General features: G+C 38.7%; 2 protein-coding genes and 11 non-coding genes across 14 annotated transcripts in view; 11 read left to right on the top strand and 2 right to left on the bottom strand.

Annotated features, from left to right (window-relative positions):
* The window catches only part of LOC108183347 (uncharacterized), a 199,270-nt gene that overhangs the window by 83,689 nt on the left and 99,467 nt on the right, over window positions 1-16,114 (bottom strand). The gene's annotated exons all lie outside the window — the stretch shown is intronic.
* LOC141382931 (5S ribosomal RNA) lies at window positions 45-163 on the top strand. Its single transcript, XR_012403893.1, has one exon. It is a non-coding gene; the product is annotated as a 5S ribosomal RNA (ribosomal RNA).
* Window positions 222-340, top strand: LOC141382930 (5S ribosomal RNA). The gene has a single exon (XR_012403892.1). It is a non-coding gene; the product is annotated as a 5S ribosomal RNA (ribosomal RNA).
* On the top strand, window positions 399-517 carry LOC141382929 (5S ribosomal RNA). The gene has a single exon (XR_012403891.1). It is a non-coding gene; the product is annotated as a 5S ribosomal RNA (ribosomal RNA).
* LOC141382928 (5S ribosomal RNA) lies at window positions 576-694 on the top strand. Its single transcript, XR_012403890.1, has one exon. It is a non-coding gene; the product is annotated as a 5S ribosomal RNA (ribosomal RNA).
* On the top strand, window positions 753-871 carry LOC141382927 (5S ribosomal RNA). The gene has a single exon (XR_012403889.1). It is a non-coding gene; the product is annotated as a 5S ribosomal RNA (ribosomal RNA).
* On the top strand, window positions 930-1,048 carry LOC141382926 (5S ribosomal RNA). The gene has a single exon (XR_012403888.1). It is a non-coding gene; the product is annotated as a 5S ribosomal RNA (ribosomal RNA).
* On the top strand, window positions 1,107-1,225 carry LOC141382925 (5S ribosomal RNA). The gene has a single exon (XR_012403887.1). It is a non-coding gene; the product is annotated as a 5S ribosomal RNA (ribosomal RNA).
* Window positions 1,284-1,402, top strand: LOC141383912 (5S ribosomal RNA). Its single transcript, XR_012404981.1, has one exon. It is a non-coding gene; the product is annotated as a 5S ribosomal RNA (ribosomal RNA).
* Window positions 1,461-1,579, top strand: LOC141382924 (5S ribosomal RNA). The gene has a single exon (XR_012403886.1). It is a non-coding gene; the product is annotated as a 5S ribosomal RNA (ribosomal RNA).
* Window positions 1,638-1,756, top strand: LOC137493871 (5S ribosomal RNA). The gene has a single exon (XR_011013846.2). It is a non-coding gene; the product is annotated as a 5S ribosomal RNA (ribosomal RNA).
* Window positions 10,090-10,173, top strand: trnal-caa (transfer RNA leucine (anticodon CAA)). Its single transcript has one exon. It is a non-coding gene; the product is annotated as a tRNA-Leu (tRNA).
* LOC141381815 (tripartite motif-containing protein 16-like) overlaps window positions 14,888-16,114 on the bottom strand; it is a 6,878-nt gene continuing 5,651 nt past the window's right edge. For both annotated transcript variants that reach the window (XM_073948725.1, XM_073948726.1), the window contains one exon: window positions 14,888-16,114. This exon is cut by the window's right edge and continues 611 nt beyond it. The gene's annotated coding sequence lies outside the window, so the exon portion shown is untranslated.

Genomic DNA, 16,114 nt, shown 5'->3' with positions numbered 1-16,114 from the left:
ATTTGGCAGCTGATTTAAATAGCCAACGCTTGACATCCTCTTTCGCTTACGGCCATACCACCCTGGAAATGCCCGATCTCATCTGAACTCGGAAGTAAAGCAGGGTCGGGCCTGGTTAGTACTTGGATGGGAGACCGCCTGGGAATACCAGGTGCTGTAAGCTTTTCGAAGTGCTTCATTTGGCAGCTGATTTAAATAGCCAACGCTTGACATCCTCTTTCGCTTACGGCCATACCACCCTGGAAATGCCCGATCTCATCTGAACTCGGAAGTAAAGCAGGGTCGGGCCTGGTTAGTACTTGGATGGGAGACCGCCTGGGAATACCAGGTGCTGTAAGCTTTTCGAAGTGCTTCATTTGGCAGCTGATTTAAATAGCCAACGCTTGACATCCTCTTTCGCTTACGGCCATACCACCCTGGAAATGCCCGATCTCATCTGAACTCGGAAGTAAAGCAGGGTCGGGCCTGGTTAGTACTTGGATGGGAGACCGCCTGGGAATACCAGGTGCTGTAAGCTTTTCGAAGTGCTTCATTTGGCAGCTGATTTAAATAGCCAACGCTTGACATCCTCTTTCGCTTACGGCCATACCACCCTGGAAATGCCCGATCTCATCTGAACTCGGAAGTAAAGCAGGGTCGGGCCTGGTTAGTACTTGGATGGGAGACCGCCTGGGAATACCAGGTGCTGTAAGCTTTTCGAAGTGCTTCATTTGGCAGCTGATTTAAATAGCCAACGCTTGACATCCTCTTTCGCTTACGGCCATACCACCCTGGAAATGCCCGATCTCATCTGAACTCGGAAGTAAAGCAGGGTCGGGCCTGGTTAGTACTTGGATGGGAGACCGCCTGGGAATACCAGGTGCTGTAAGCTTTTCGAAGTGCTTCATTTGGCAGCTGATTTAAATAGCCAACGCTTGACATCCTCTTTCGCTTACGGCCATACCACCCTGGAAATGCCCGATCTCATCTGAACTCGGAAGTAAAGCAGGGTCGGGCCTGGTTAGTACTTGGATGGGAGACCGCCTGGGAATACCAGGTGCTGTAAGCTTTTCGAAGTGCTTCATTTGGCAGCTGATTTAAATAGCCAACGCTTGACAYCCTCTTTCGCTTACGGCCATACCACCCTGGAAATGCCCGATCTCATCTGAACTCGGAAGTAAAGCAGGGTCGGGCCTGGTTAGTACTTGGATGGGAGACCGCCTGGGAATACCAGGTGCTGTAAGCTTTTCGAAGTGCTTCATTTGGCAGCTGATTTAAATAGCCAACGCTTGACATCCTCTTTCGCTTACGGCCATACCACCCTGGAAATGCCCGATCTCATCTGAACTCGGAAGTAAAGCAGGGTCCGGCCTGGTTAGTACTTGGATGGGAGACCGCCTGGGAATACCAGGTGCTTGAAGCTTTTCGAAGTGCTTCATTTGGCAGCTGATTTAAATAGCCAACGCTTGACATCCTCTTTCGCTTACGGCCATACCACCCTGGAAATGCCCGATCTCATCTGAACTCGGAAGTAAAGCAGGGTCGGGCCTGGTTAGTACTTGGATGGGAGACCGCCTGGGAATACCAGGTGCTGTAAGCTTTTCGAAGTGCTTCATTTGGCAGCTGATTTAAATAGCCAACGCTTGACACCCTCTTTCGCTTACGGCCATACCACCCTGGAAATGCCCGATCTCATCTGAACTCGAAAGTAAAGCAGGGTCGGGCCTGGTTAGTACTTGGATGGGAGACCGCCTGGGAATACCAGGTGCTGTAAGCTTTTCGAAGTGCTTCATTTGGCAGCTGCTTTAAATAGCCAACGCTTGACAGCCTCTTTCGCTTACGGCCATACCACCCTGGACACGCCCTCTAGTGTGAGTTAGAGTTGGTGCACTGCAGGAAGTGTGAGGTGGCAGTAGGAAGAGAGAGGCTCTTCCATTTTTGCAGTTTTGTTTTTTTATTTTTAGATTTTGCATTACAAAGTTTACTTTAATTGTTTTTTCAGTTAAAGATTAATTTTAACTAACCCCAAACAGTAACACTGTTTTGGGGTTAGAAAACAACAACATGGACACAACAGAGAAAGAGAATAGACAGGACACGAATGAACAAAGGAACGGGGAGCAAGGAAATGCTACAAACATGTTTGAAAGGACTCGAAATGAAGATGCCGGAGAAAACAGCAAGGAGACATGGGCAACAGTTGTTTCAAAGAAAAAAGAAGGGAAAGGAGGTGGTCAAGAAAAGAAAGGGGATCTACAATCAAATGCAAGTATTGAAAGTGAAAAGAATATTGAAGGACAAAGGAATGCTTTAAGTCAAAAACAACAGATGCTGAACAAACTAAAGAAGCAAGCAAGATATCAAAGAGAATATAAGAAGGAAGCCACACTAACAATGATGGTAAGAGACATTGAAAACTCTACTATAAACAACATAATCAAAGCAGTGGAAGACAAAGTCGGGATTGGCAAATTACTTGGACTGAGAAGAAAAAACAACAATGAATTTGAACTGACAATGGAAAGTGAAAAAGAATGCGAGATATTGTTAAACGGACTGATGATTAATGGAGAAGAATGTGAGATGAAAAAGCTGTGTGCAACAGAAAAAATGGTATCTTTCCTGAACTTGCCCAGTTATATACAGGATGAGGAGATACAACAAAAACTAAGTAATTGGGGAGTAACTCCGATACTTCCAATAAGAAGAAAATATCATCCGGGAACAATGGTGGCAGATGGAACACGCTTTGTCAGAGTAAAATTTCCCAAAGAAGTGAAATCTTTACCGTACAATGTTGGCTTCATGACGGAAGAAGGGATGCAATATTTCAGAGTGATTCATGATAATCAACTGAAAATGTGCAGACTTTGCTCAAGTACAGAGCATGAGAAGAAAGACTGCCCAAATTTCACATGCAGGAGATGTCTTCAGCAGGGGCATTATGTGCGGGACTGCGAAGTTCCGCAGTGCCAGGGCTGCGAGAGGGCATCGACAAGATGTAACTGTGAAAAAGAGGAGGAAATTGAAAAGATGGAAATACAAGCATCACTTGAAAATACGGCAACAGAAAGGAAGGAGGACAAAACAGGAGAAGAAAAAAATACAGAAGAGAACAGAAATGAGCAAGAGGATAAAGAAATGGAACTGGGAGAAGAAGCAAACAAGGAAGAAGGAGAACCAAATAATAGACAATTTGCTGACGAACAATATGATGAGGACACTACAGAACTGGACATTGAAGAGAGACAGGAGAAAACAAGGACTGAGGACAATGAAATAAGAGCAATAAATGAGGTAAGAGGAATGGATTTTGAAAGGGGGAATTATGGACTGGAAAAAAAAGAAAAAGGAAAAAAGATAAAAGATTTAAAAATCAAGATCTAAAAGTGGCTTAAACATTGAAATGGTTCTACAACGGCAGAAAATAAGAAGAGAAGAGATTAAAGAAAGAATGGAAAGGAAGAAATTTGAAAAAGGAGATGCAAGAAACATTTGTTTAAGTGACAGTGACTCAGAATGAATGGTGGTTATTGGTTTATCCAATAATTATACTAATGAGTAATGTATGTGTGGTATCATTGAATGTAAGAGGATTGTCCAAATGTGAAAAGTTTGAAAGATTAACGTGTTTGACAAAAAAGTGTGATATATTATGTTTACAAGAGACAAAGTGGGAAAATGAGATTAAAAATGAAATGAGAAAATTATGGAATGGTGAAATATTTAGTAATGGGAATATAGAAAAGAATAGAGGAGTAGCAATTTTAATAAAAAGAGGGATTTTTGAGAAAGTAGAATTAGACTATAAAGACACTAATGGAAGAATAATAATTGTAAAAGTTCTGTATGGTGGGAAAAGTTTTAGAGTATGCAACATACATGCACCAAATGAGGAAAAGGACAAATATAACTTTTATAAGGAAATAGATAAGCTAATTGAAAAGAATGAAAACATATTTATTTTAGGAGATTTTAATATTGCCATGCAAAGAATAGATATAGATGACTCAATGAATTTTAGAACAGACAGAGGGAGGAATGAACTACAAAATTTGATGAGAAAATGTGATTTGGTAGATGTATGGAGAGAGCGGAATGGTATGAAAAGAGAGTATTCAAGAAGAGAAATTGCAAATAGGATTTTAAAGCAAAGTAGAATTGACTTGTTTTTATGTAAGAAAAAAGAAGTACAATATGTTAACACAATTTTATATAAAACCTATAGTGAGAGTGATCATGATTTTTTATGGATAACAATGAATTTTAATGAGATTGAAAAAGGACCAGGAGTGTGGATACTCAACACTGAGCTGTTAAAAATAGAAAGTTATAAAATGGATATAGAAAATATAATAATTAATAGTGTGAATGATGAAATGTTTGAAACAGAAACAGGTTTATGGTGGGATAATCTGAAAAATAGAATAAAAGAATACTCAATAAATATATCAGAAAAAATACAAAAGGCAAAAAAATTCAAGGAAAATAAAATTAGAAAAGAATGGAATGAAGAAATGAGTAAAGTAAATGGGATAAATGTTGACAAAATAATAGAATTACAGGAAAAGCTGAAGAAAATTGAAGAAGAAAAGTGTAAAGGAGTAATTATTAGAAGCAGAGCTAAAGACATTGTAGAAGGAGAAAGAAGTACAAAATACTTTTATGAATTAGAAAAAACAAGACAGAGAGCAGCTATAATAAAATGTATAAAAACACAAGATGGGAAAACTGTAGAAGACAAAGAGGGAATTTTAAATGAAACTAGACGATTTTATAAGGAATTATTTACAGAAAATGGAGTTAATTTAAATGATGAAAATTTTTTATTAGAAAAAATAACAGCAAAATTAAATAAAGAGGACAAGGAAATGTGTGAGAGTGAGATAACAGATTTAGAAATAGAAACAGCTATTGATCAGTCGAGAAATGGGAAAAGTCCAGGAATAGATGGACTACCAGTTGAGTTTTATAAAGTTTTTAAAAATGTTTTAATTCCTATTTTAAATGAAATATACAGTGATATTTATGAAAAAGGGGAGTTAACTAATAGTATGAAGAAAGGAATGGTGAAAATGATTTATAAAAGAAATGGAGACAAAGGAGACTTAAAAAATTATCGACCCTTAAGCATGCTAAACACGGACTATAAAATTTTAGCAAAGGTTTTAGCTAATAGATTGAAAGTAGTTGTACCTAACATAATCAAAACAAATCAAGCATATGCAGTTCTAAAAAGAGACATAACTGATGTCATAAACAATATAAGAGATATAATATGGTATATGAGAGAGGAAAAAGAAACAGGATATATAATCAGTGTCGATTTAGAAAAAGCTTTTGATAGAGTGGAACACAAATATATGATGGATGTAATGGAGAGATTTGGTTTTGGAGAAAGATACTTACAATGGATAAAATGTTTATATGCAGATATAACAAGCTGTATAAAAGTAAATGGTTTTTTAACTAAAGATTTTAAAATAACAAGATCAATAAGACAAGGATGTCCAATGTCAGCACTATTATACACACTTGTATCTGAAACATTGGGATTAGCCATTGATAACGAAACGCAAATACGAGGATTATGTATAAAAGGAACAGACTTAGAACACAAAATATTTCAGTATGCTGATGATACTACTTTAATAGTAAAAGATATTAAAAGTATTGAAAAAGCAGAGGAAATTTTAAACAGATATTGTAATGGAACAGGAGCAAAAATTAATAAGGAAAAAACTAAATACATGAGACTGGGAAAAATAAATGTTTTACCAGAAAAAAATCTAATTTAAAGAGGAGAAAGTTGATATGAAAATGTTAGGTATAAGGGTTGGTGAAAATGAAAATGAAACAAGGAATTTAATGTGGGAGGAAGTTTTAAAGGGAATGGAGAAAAGATTACATTTCTGGAAATTAAGAAGTTTGTTTTTAAAGGGGAAAGTTTTAGTTTTAAATTCCTTATTTTTTATCAAAAATGTGGTATGTTTTAGGTACAGTGAGTTTGCCAATGAGTGTGTATAAAAAGATAAAAGCTATTGTTTTAGATTTCTTATGGGATGGAAAACCTTCCAAAATAGCGTATGACACCATAATTGGTAAAGTTGAAGAAGGAGGCTTAGGTTTAATTGATCCACTAATCAGAATAAAAAACATAAGAATTAAAACTGTAAATAAATATTGGAAAGAAGAAAAACATGTATGGAAAGATGTGATGAGGTATTTTTTAAATAAATGTGGGGAAATACAAGAATATATATTATGGATGAAGCCCAAAGAGAATATGATGAATAAAGTTCCAGAATTCTATAAAGAGGTTATTAAAGCATGGGGAGATTTTAGAAAGCATATTGATTGTTCATTTAGTAAAGAAGATATTTTAAAGCAACCGCTGTTTTTAAATGAATACATTAAAGAAGGGAATAATACAATTTTTTATAAGAAATGGTTTAATGCAGGAATAAAGCAAATTAAAGATTTTTATATGAAGTGATACCTGGTTATGTACAGGCGCACGTAATAAAAGATGCAATAATAGAAAACTATGAAAACGAAACTAAAAGAGTTATTGAAAAGCAGCTTAACAACTTGAAAAAAAATATACCAAAAGAATGGAAAGAAATTATAGAAAATAAATTTGAAATGCACAGAGATGAAGGAAGGGTGATAAACTTTAAAGAAAATCAATATGCTTTCAAAGATGGTATAATGAAAATGTTTTATTCTTGTTTATGTAAAGATGTTTTTGTTACACCCAAAGCAGAAGAGTACTGGAAAAGATTATATTCCAATATTGAAAAGAAGGAAATATGGCAAAATTTAAGAGCTTGGTGGAAAAGTCCCGTTTTAGAGAATTTTGATTACATTTTAAGACAAAACTGTTTATTAAGTGAAATGAGATTGTGTAAAATAGGTTTGGCAAATGATGCAAGATGTAAAGTTTGTAATGAAGAAGATGAAGGTATACTACATTTGTTTTTTAAATGCAAAGAGTTAAAATGTTTGATTGGAAAAATTAAAGAAATGCTAAATGAAATGGGGATTGAAAATGAGGTTGTTGATGAGGAATGGGAAACATTATTTTTATTTGGTTGTAAAACAGAAGGTAAAAACACAAGGTTCATAAACTTGTGAAATGTGATATGGAATAGAAGGAATATTGTTAAAGAAAAGAATAGCAAAATATCTGTGTGTAAATTGTTTCAAAGAAAAATGTCTGAACTGCTTAATACTCTTTTCTATTATTGTAACATGAATGACAAGATTGATGTATTTGAAAAAAGACTTTTTAGGTGGGAATACATATGTTCAAATGGCTTTATATAATTTACATGTATTATTACCTGAATGTAATTGTTTTTCATTTTTGATATATATATATAAAAAAAGCAATACCCGATAATCCCGTGGCTCGCCATGATCGTATAGTGGTTAGTACTCTGCGTTGTGGCTGCAGCAACCCCGGTTTGAATCCGAGTCACAGCAGGTTTTTTAAGGTGACATTGGTGTCGCACTCTGTGTCGCCATCCTTAATCTCCAGCGTCCTTTTAGTGCAGGCTGTGCCACTGGAACGTTCTGAATGTTTCCTAAAGAGTGGAAGACTAGGGATTCGATATGAGCAACGGGACCTTTGATGCCAGCATGCTGTGTAGATAAGCATTGATCAAGTCACGCTTCTAAGGCATGGAAGGAATATTTTCAATTGTTAAGTCTCCATTCATTGCCACAACAACAGAAAGACCTTCTGCAGTTGCATTGATCCATTTAAAGGGCACCTAGGTTCCCCCTTTTTTTAGATTTAATATAAGTCTTTTGCGTCTCTAGAAAGTGTATATAAAGTTTCAGATCAAAATACCCATCAGATTTTTCATTATATCTTTTACAAGATTCTGTTTTATACTGATTTCCATCAGGGGGTGGTTTTGTCGTACTGCGCCTTTAAGCCGAGTTCTGCCCGCCTACTGTTTCTACATGCCTCCTCCCTCAGCTGCGTCAGACAACAGACAGACTTAAAGGAAGAAGGTCTCACATAGCGTTTGTGAGATACTACAGTAAGAACTAACCTTTACTAATCAGTATTGTGATGTTGCATTGATGAGTCACACATAATATCGTTACGAAGTTAACGCGCACACACACACACACAGAGAGATACACACGCACACACAGATACACACGCACACACAGGCAGGCAAGCAGGCAGACAGACAGACAGAGCGCGCTTAGCTTAGTTAAGGCTAACCTCAAGTACTGTGTGGATATCTGTTATGCTAATGTACAAAATAAACCTGATTTAACTTCCACAAACCGGGATTGAAGCGTCTTCTTTTATAATTGTTCTGACACGCAGCTGTGCTGATGAAGTAAAGCTGAAGTAAATCGCTGTTATTAATTACACACATACTCTGTTTTAAAACACTTTAAACATGTGAAACTTACTCTTAATCACATTTGATGATGATTGCTGATCCTAGCGAACAGAACAGACCCTTTATTCCCGGTTGCTTTGCGTATGTCTGTCTGGTCTTGTTGACATATACACGTGACTACCGGAACATGTTAATGCGCGCAGCTGTCAATCAATTCGGTGGGCGGGGGGATCGCACACCTATGTAATGGTGCGATCGATTTGAAAACAGCTCCAATTGGCCGACCCTTTTTTTGTAGTTAAATTGAAAAAAAAAGGACTGGGTGTGTTCATATCACCTCAGTATGACAGTCTATACACTATACCAACACACAGATCTGTCCAAACAGCTTGAAAAGTAGATTTTTTACCATAGGTGCCCTTTAATGTCTCCTACATGACATTGAGTCCAATCTATTGTGTTATACTGATGTCTACACCTACAGCAACCATAAATCCAACCTCACAGTAAACTTTTGTGTTTTAGCAACATTTACACCAACCACAAGCCTAAACTGTACGTCACGGTAAACTTTTGTGTGCCGTAAAGGTCTGCGCCGACCATAACCCTAAACCTTGCCTACTTGTAAAGCATTCTCATGGAGCCTGGATAGCTCAGTCGGTATCGCATCAGACTTTTACTCTGAGGCTCCAGGGTTCAAGTCCCTGTCTTGGCGTAGAAGCCTCTTTTTGTGGAGCCACAGCTTTTGCGGTTAAGCTATTGCTACCTGAAAGTTTCATCTGGATGCACCACACATGTGCCAAGCAGAGAGCATGATTTGGTTTGCGACCTTCCTTGATTGTTTGCAACTTCTGTGTTTCTTGGGAAAAGGAATATGCTGGTAGGAAAAAGCAACAAAAATAAAATGGCAGCGCAGGCTAGCTAGCTGCCCTGGGGGGTCCTCCATTTTCAAAGACATTTGACAGAGAGTGAAAGTCCAGTGATTGTCCCGTAGCTCGCCATGATCGTATGGTGATTAGTACTCTGCATTGTGGCTGCAGCAACTCCAGTTTGAATCCGGGTCACGGCAGATTTTTTTTTTTAAGGTGCCATTGGTGTTGCACTCTGTGTTGCCATCCGTAATCTCCAGCCACCTTTCAGTGCAGGCTGTGCTAAAAAAAAGTTTGGAAGACTAGGGATTCGATATGAGCAACGGGACCTTTGATGCCAGTATGCTGTGTAGATGAGCATTGATCAAGTCACGCTTGTAAGGCATGGAAGTAATCTTTTCAATTGTTAAGTCTCCATTCATTGCCACAACAGCAGAAAGACCTTCTGCAGTTATCATTGATCTATTTAATGTCTCCTACATGACATGGAGTAAAACTATTGTGTTGTACTGATGTCTACACCTACAACAACCATTAACCCAACCTCACAGTAACCTGTCGTGTTTTAGCAACATCCACACCAACCACATGCCTAAACCCCACGTCACAGTAAACTTTTGTGTACCATAAAGGTCTGCGCCGACCACAACCCTAAACCTTGCCTACTGAAAAAGCATAGCCGTGGAGCCTGGATGGCTCAGTCAGTAAAGCATCAAACTTTTAATCTGAGGGTCCAGGGTTCAAGTCCCTGTTTGGGCATATAAGAGTCTTTTTGTGGAGCCACAGCTTTTGCGGTTGAGCTATCGCTTGCTGAAAGTTTCATCTGGATGCACCACACATGTGCTAGCCATGAGGACATGGCAGTACATGTAGTTGTGGCTGAGTGGTTAAGGTGATTGACTCAAAATCTATTGGGTGTCTCTCCGTGCAGGTTCGAGTCCTGCCGACTGTCATGTATTTTGTATGAGTGTGCTACCCGTACCTGAGTGACGTCATCATGTTGAGTTCAGTTAATAAAAGAATACAGCATGGAACAGCACGGCTACTCTGGTGTCATCTTATACATCACTTAAAAATGTAAAATACATAACATGGTGTCAGAAGTGGGATCGTAAACGGAAAGCACAACTGAGAAGATGTCACTACTGCAACCACCATCAGTGTTGTCTCTTCAAGGCAACTTGGCTGAGAATTGGAAGGTATGGCTTCAGAAATTTGAATTATACCTCATTGCTAGCGGAGTGGCGGAGAAATCTGAAACAGTACAGTGTGCAACCTTTCTTCATATCGCGGGTGAAGAAGCGATCAAAGTTTATAACACATTCCAGTTCACCGCAGAAGAAGTGAATAAGACTGAAGCACTTAAAAGGAAATTTAAAGAGTACTGTGAGCCAAGAAAGAATCTGCCATATATTCGTCACATGTTTTTCACGAGAACACAAAGTACCGGAGAGACAATTGATGCATACGTCACGGATCTTAAACACAAGGCGAAAGACTGTGAATTCGGTGATTTGACTGACTCGCTAATAAGGGACAGAATTGTTTGCGGGATAAAAGATGACAATGTTCGCGCAAGGCTGTTGCGGGAGGCAGATCTCACATTGGAAAAGGCAATAGACACCTGCAGAGCCAATGAAATTACGTCAAATCAAATGAAAATGCTTGTTGAAGAAGTTGACGTGAATAAAATAAGCAGTGTTAAAAATACAAAGAAAAGAGGCAAAACTGTGCAGTTTGAACAGAAAAGTAGACAACACGCTTTGGAAAATCAGTCCAAAACACACGTGAAATGTTCACGATGTGGATATCAACATGAATACCAAAAGTGCCCAGCGTATGGACAAGTGTGTAAATCCTGTAACAAAAGGAATCACTTTGCAAAAATGTGCAAAACTCAAGTATCAACAAAGAAAATACAATCAATAGATGAAAATGAGCAAAGTGATGATGAACGAAGTGATTTTTTTGTAGGAACTATTGAGCTGCAAACAAATCAAAGAGTGAAAAATGTGCACACTGTCACCACTGAAGCACAAAATCTGAAGGACAACTGGACTGAAAGCTTGAGAATAAACAACAAGAGTGTCACATTCAAGTTAGACACAGGAGCAGCCTGTAATGTAATGCCCCACAATGTGTTCACAACACTAGAAACACAAAGAAAACTGAAGAAATCTAACTGTCACCTAGTTACATATTCTGGCCACAAGATGTAGCCTGTGGGTCAAGTACAGCTAACTTTCACCTACAGAAAACAAAAGCACAACAATCAGTTTCAAGTGGTGGATGGAAACGTACCTGCAATACTTGGACGCACAACCTGTGAAAAACTAAGAATGGTCAAAAGAATTCATGAAATAAGTGAAAGTGAAAATAAAGCTGACCCTTTAAAAGGATTTGATGTCTTGTTTTGTGGTCTTGGTTGCTTACCAACTGTGCATCACATCAAAACAGACCCTGATGTGTCACCAGTGATTCATCCACCAAGAAAGGTTCCAATAGCCCTTAAAGACAAAATAGTTGAAGAATTACACAAGATGGAAAGTATGGGAGTTATAGTAAAGCAGACAGAACCGACAGATTGGGTGAATAGTATGGTAACTGTGGTGAAACCAAACAAAATCCGTATATGTATGGATCCGCAGGACCTCAATAAAGCAATTAAGCGTGAGCATTATCCATTACTGACAGTGGAAGAAGTGGTATCCAGCATGCCAAATGCCAAGATATTTTCAGTCCTGGACGCTAATCAAGGTTTCTGGCAAATAAAGCTAGATGATGAAAGCTCCAAACTCTGTACATTCAATACACCAATAGGCAGGTATAGATTCCTTCGCTTACCGTTTGGTGTGTCTTCAGCCAGTGAAGTGTTCCAGCGTGCGATTGCACAGATGTTAGAAGGTCTTGAAGGTGTGGTCAATGTCATAGATGACATATGGGGAGAAACAACAGAAGAACATGATCACAGACTCATCAAGCTACTGGAAAGAGCAAAAGAGTGTAATCTAAAACTGAACAAGAGCAAGTGCCAAATAAGAACTTTAGAAATAAGATATCTTGGACATATCATCTCAGAGGAAGGTCTCAAGCCAGATGAGGAAAAAATAAGAGCAATTGTAAAAATGCCACCACCTGAAAACAAACAAGCACTCATGAGATTTATGGGCATGGTGCAATACCTGTCCAAATTCATTCCAAATCTATCCGATATCAGTGCTCCTCTTAGAAAACTGCTTGAAGAAGATATTCAGTGGCACTGGGAGGAAGAGCAACAAAAAAGCTTCACAAAAATGAAGAATTTGTTAGCAAATGCACCAACACTACAATTCTTCAATGTACAGAAACCTGTCACGCTTTCAGTTGATGCCAGCTCAGAAGGGATTGGAGCAGTTATTCTACAAGACAAAAAGCCAGTGGCATATGGATCACGTGCGCTAACAGATGCTCAAAAGAATTACGCACAAATTGAAAAAGAGTTGCTTGCTATTGTTTATGGATGTGAAAAATTTCATCAATATCTCTATGGCAAAGAAGTATAGGTTGAAAGTGATCATAAACCATTGGAGATCATTTTTAAGAAACCACTGCACCAAGCTCCACCTAGATTGCAGCGCATGCTCCTCAGACTTCAAAGATACACCCTGAAGGTAGTTTACAAGCCAGGTAAAGAAATGCACATTGCTGATGCATTAAGTCGTGCATACCTGAATGAGTGTACAGAAGATTTGCTTGGTCAACAGCTGGAATTGTGCTGCATAACAACATACTTACCTGTTTCAGAAGAAAAACTAAATGTTTTTCGCAAAGCTACAGCTACTGATCAAGAAATGCAATTACTGTGCAAAATGACAATGGGTGGATGGCCTAAAGAAAAAAGTGAAGTTCCAAAACAGATTCAGACATACTGGACTTTCAAAGAAGAAATAAGTTTCACTTCTGGACTTCTTTTTAAATCGGCAAAGATCATTGTTCCAAGTCAATTGAGAAAAGAAATGCTAACAAAAATGCACGAATCACATCTTGGAGTTGTAAAGTGTAAGGAACGAGCCAGGGATGTTCTGTATTGGCCAAACATGTCGACTCAAATTGAAGAGTTTGTCTCACAATGTCCAGTGTGCAATGCACACAAGAACAGTAATCCAAGAGAGCCAATGATATCACATCCAATACCAGGAAGACCTTGGTCCAAAATTGGTACAGACCTGTTCCATTTTGATGGTTCAAATTACTTACTTTCTGTTGATTACTACTCTAAATTCACAGAAATCAGCAAACTGTCTGACACAACTGCTCAGAGTGTAATTATGGCAATGAAGTCAATGTTCGCAAGATATGGAATACCGGATACCGTGGTCTCAGACAATGGTCCACAGTATGCCAGCACAGAGTTCAGCAATTTTGCAAAAGCATGGGAATTTGAACATGTGACATCCAGCCCGGGACACGCACAGTCGAATGGACAGGCTGAGAGAGCAGTCCAAACCATAAAAAACCTGCTGAAGAAAGCTCAGTGTGGTAAAAATGATCCTTACATTTCTTTATTGGAATACAGAAACACACCGTTGGATGGTATTGGGTACTCACCAGCACAGTTATTGATGGGACACAGACTCAAATCCAAGATACCTACCTCAGTCACTTTGTTGACACCTGAAAACAACATAAAAATTCATCATAAATTGAAACAAAGACAACACAAGCAGAAGTCTTACTTTGACAGACAAACAAGACTACTTCCAAATGTCCATGTTGGAGAAACTGTGAGAGTGCAACAAGGAGATGTTTGGAAACATGCAATAATCACACGAAAACATGAACATCCCAGATCCTTCATCATACAAACTCCAGAAGGAAGAACATACAGGAGAAACAGGAAACATATTCTCAAGACCGGAGAGAAAAGTTTCACAACTGTGACAGACAACACAGTCAGTGATGTGATAGACTCGCATGTCCCTGACACGTCATCAATGCTGGACAATGACGCACAAGAAACTGTAGTCACTGAGTCTCAGTCACATGAGTACATTACCCGGTCTGGGAGACAAGTGAAATTGCCTTCAAGATACAAAGACTGAAAATCTACAGCATGTTTAGCTCTGATTTGAATTAGAAACTTCATCTCTGTTTACAATTAAAGAAATAAAGAAAGAATAGTGTAGATAAAGAAAAGTTCTATTTAGTTTTTGCAGTTATTTAAAGCATACATAATAAGGAGTTTACAAATACAGTGTTAAAAAAAAAAAAGTTTATACATTGCTGAAGATTGCATAGTATTAAACTTAAGAGAAGGGATGTCATGTATTTTGTATGAGTGTGCTACCCGTACCTGAGTGACGTCATCATGTTGAGTTCAGTTAATAAAAGAATACTGCATGGAACAGCACGGCTACTCTGGTGTCATCTTATACATCATTTAAAAATGTAAAAAACATAACACCATGATATCCCTGTACTGGATTGGCCAGACCACACTCACACTCCTGTTGAGCATTTATTAACCCTAGTTACTGACTCCTGATGAATGAGAGTGATCAGACATTTACTGAAGCATTATTAATGCACAGTTGTGCTTGTGAACATCAGTTAATGCACTGAGAGACAACAAGAACTAACAGAGAACAACTTTACTGTCATCAACTAACATGAACAGATCAATAAATACTGGAATAAATGTGTTTTTATTGTTCAGTTCAAGTCAAATCATGAAGAAGAAGAAGATCAGAAGAGCAGAAACAAACATCACACTTCATTTCTCCTTTATTCATTGAGCTGCTGGATTTCTCTACAGTTGATTCAAGATTTGACAGAGATTCAGACATTTCCATGTTCATCATCACATTCTAATATCAGCAGTGGATTTGACATTGACTTTTATTATTTGTGCTCAAACAACAGAGAAACAATGAAGAAGATCAATCTGTAGACAAGAATGAGCTGATCTGAACACAGCAGCATCCTGGAGGACACTTCATCATCATCAATGATGACACTGATGAAGACTGAGACACACACACACACACACACACACGCACACGCACACACACACATGCACGCACACACACACAAACACACACGCACGCACACACACACATGCACGCACGCACATGCACACACACGCACGTACGCACACACACGCACAAGCACACACAACAGTGAACACATACATACACACACACACACACGTTCTCTCTCACACACACACAACAGTGAACACATACACACACACACACGTTCTCTCTCACACACACACACACAAACACACAACAGTGAACACATACACACACACACACACACACGTTCTCTCTCACACACACACACAAACACACACACACACACACACACAAAAAAACAAACACACATGCACACACATAACAGTGAACACATACACACACACACACGTTCTCTCTCTCACACACACACACAAACACACAACAGTGAACACATACACACACACACACACACACACGTTCTCTCTCACACACACAAACACACACACACAAAAAAACAAACACACATGCACACACGCACACACATAACAGTGAACACATACACACACACACACGTTCTCACACACGCATGCAAACACGCACACACACACAAACAGACTCTAACACACACACATTGACACCCACACACACACACAGTCTGTCATCCACACACACAAATACAAACACGCACGCACGCAAACACACACACACACACACAAACAGACTCTCACAAACACACATGCACATGGACACACACACAAACTGTCTGTCGTGCACACACACACACACACGTAAACACAAATACAAACTCTCACACACAAACATAGACACACACAGACACACACACGCGCTCTCTCTCTCACACACACACACAGACAGACACAAACACAGACTTTCTCTC

The sequence above is a fragment of the Danio rerio genome, chromosome 4 (assembly GCF_049306965.1).
Source record: "Danio rerio strain Tuebingen ecotype United States chromosome 4, GRCz12tu, whole genome shotgun sequence".
Lineage (NCBI taxonomy): Eukaryota > Metazoa > Chordata > Actinopteri > Cypriniformes > Danionidae > Danio > Danio rerio.
Note: the sequence above shows the minus strand (reverse complement) of the source record. Positions and strands in the feature narration are given on the sequence as shown.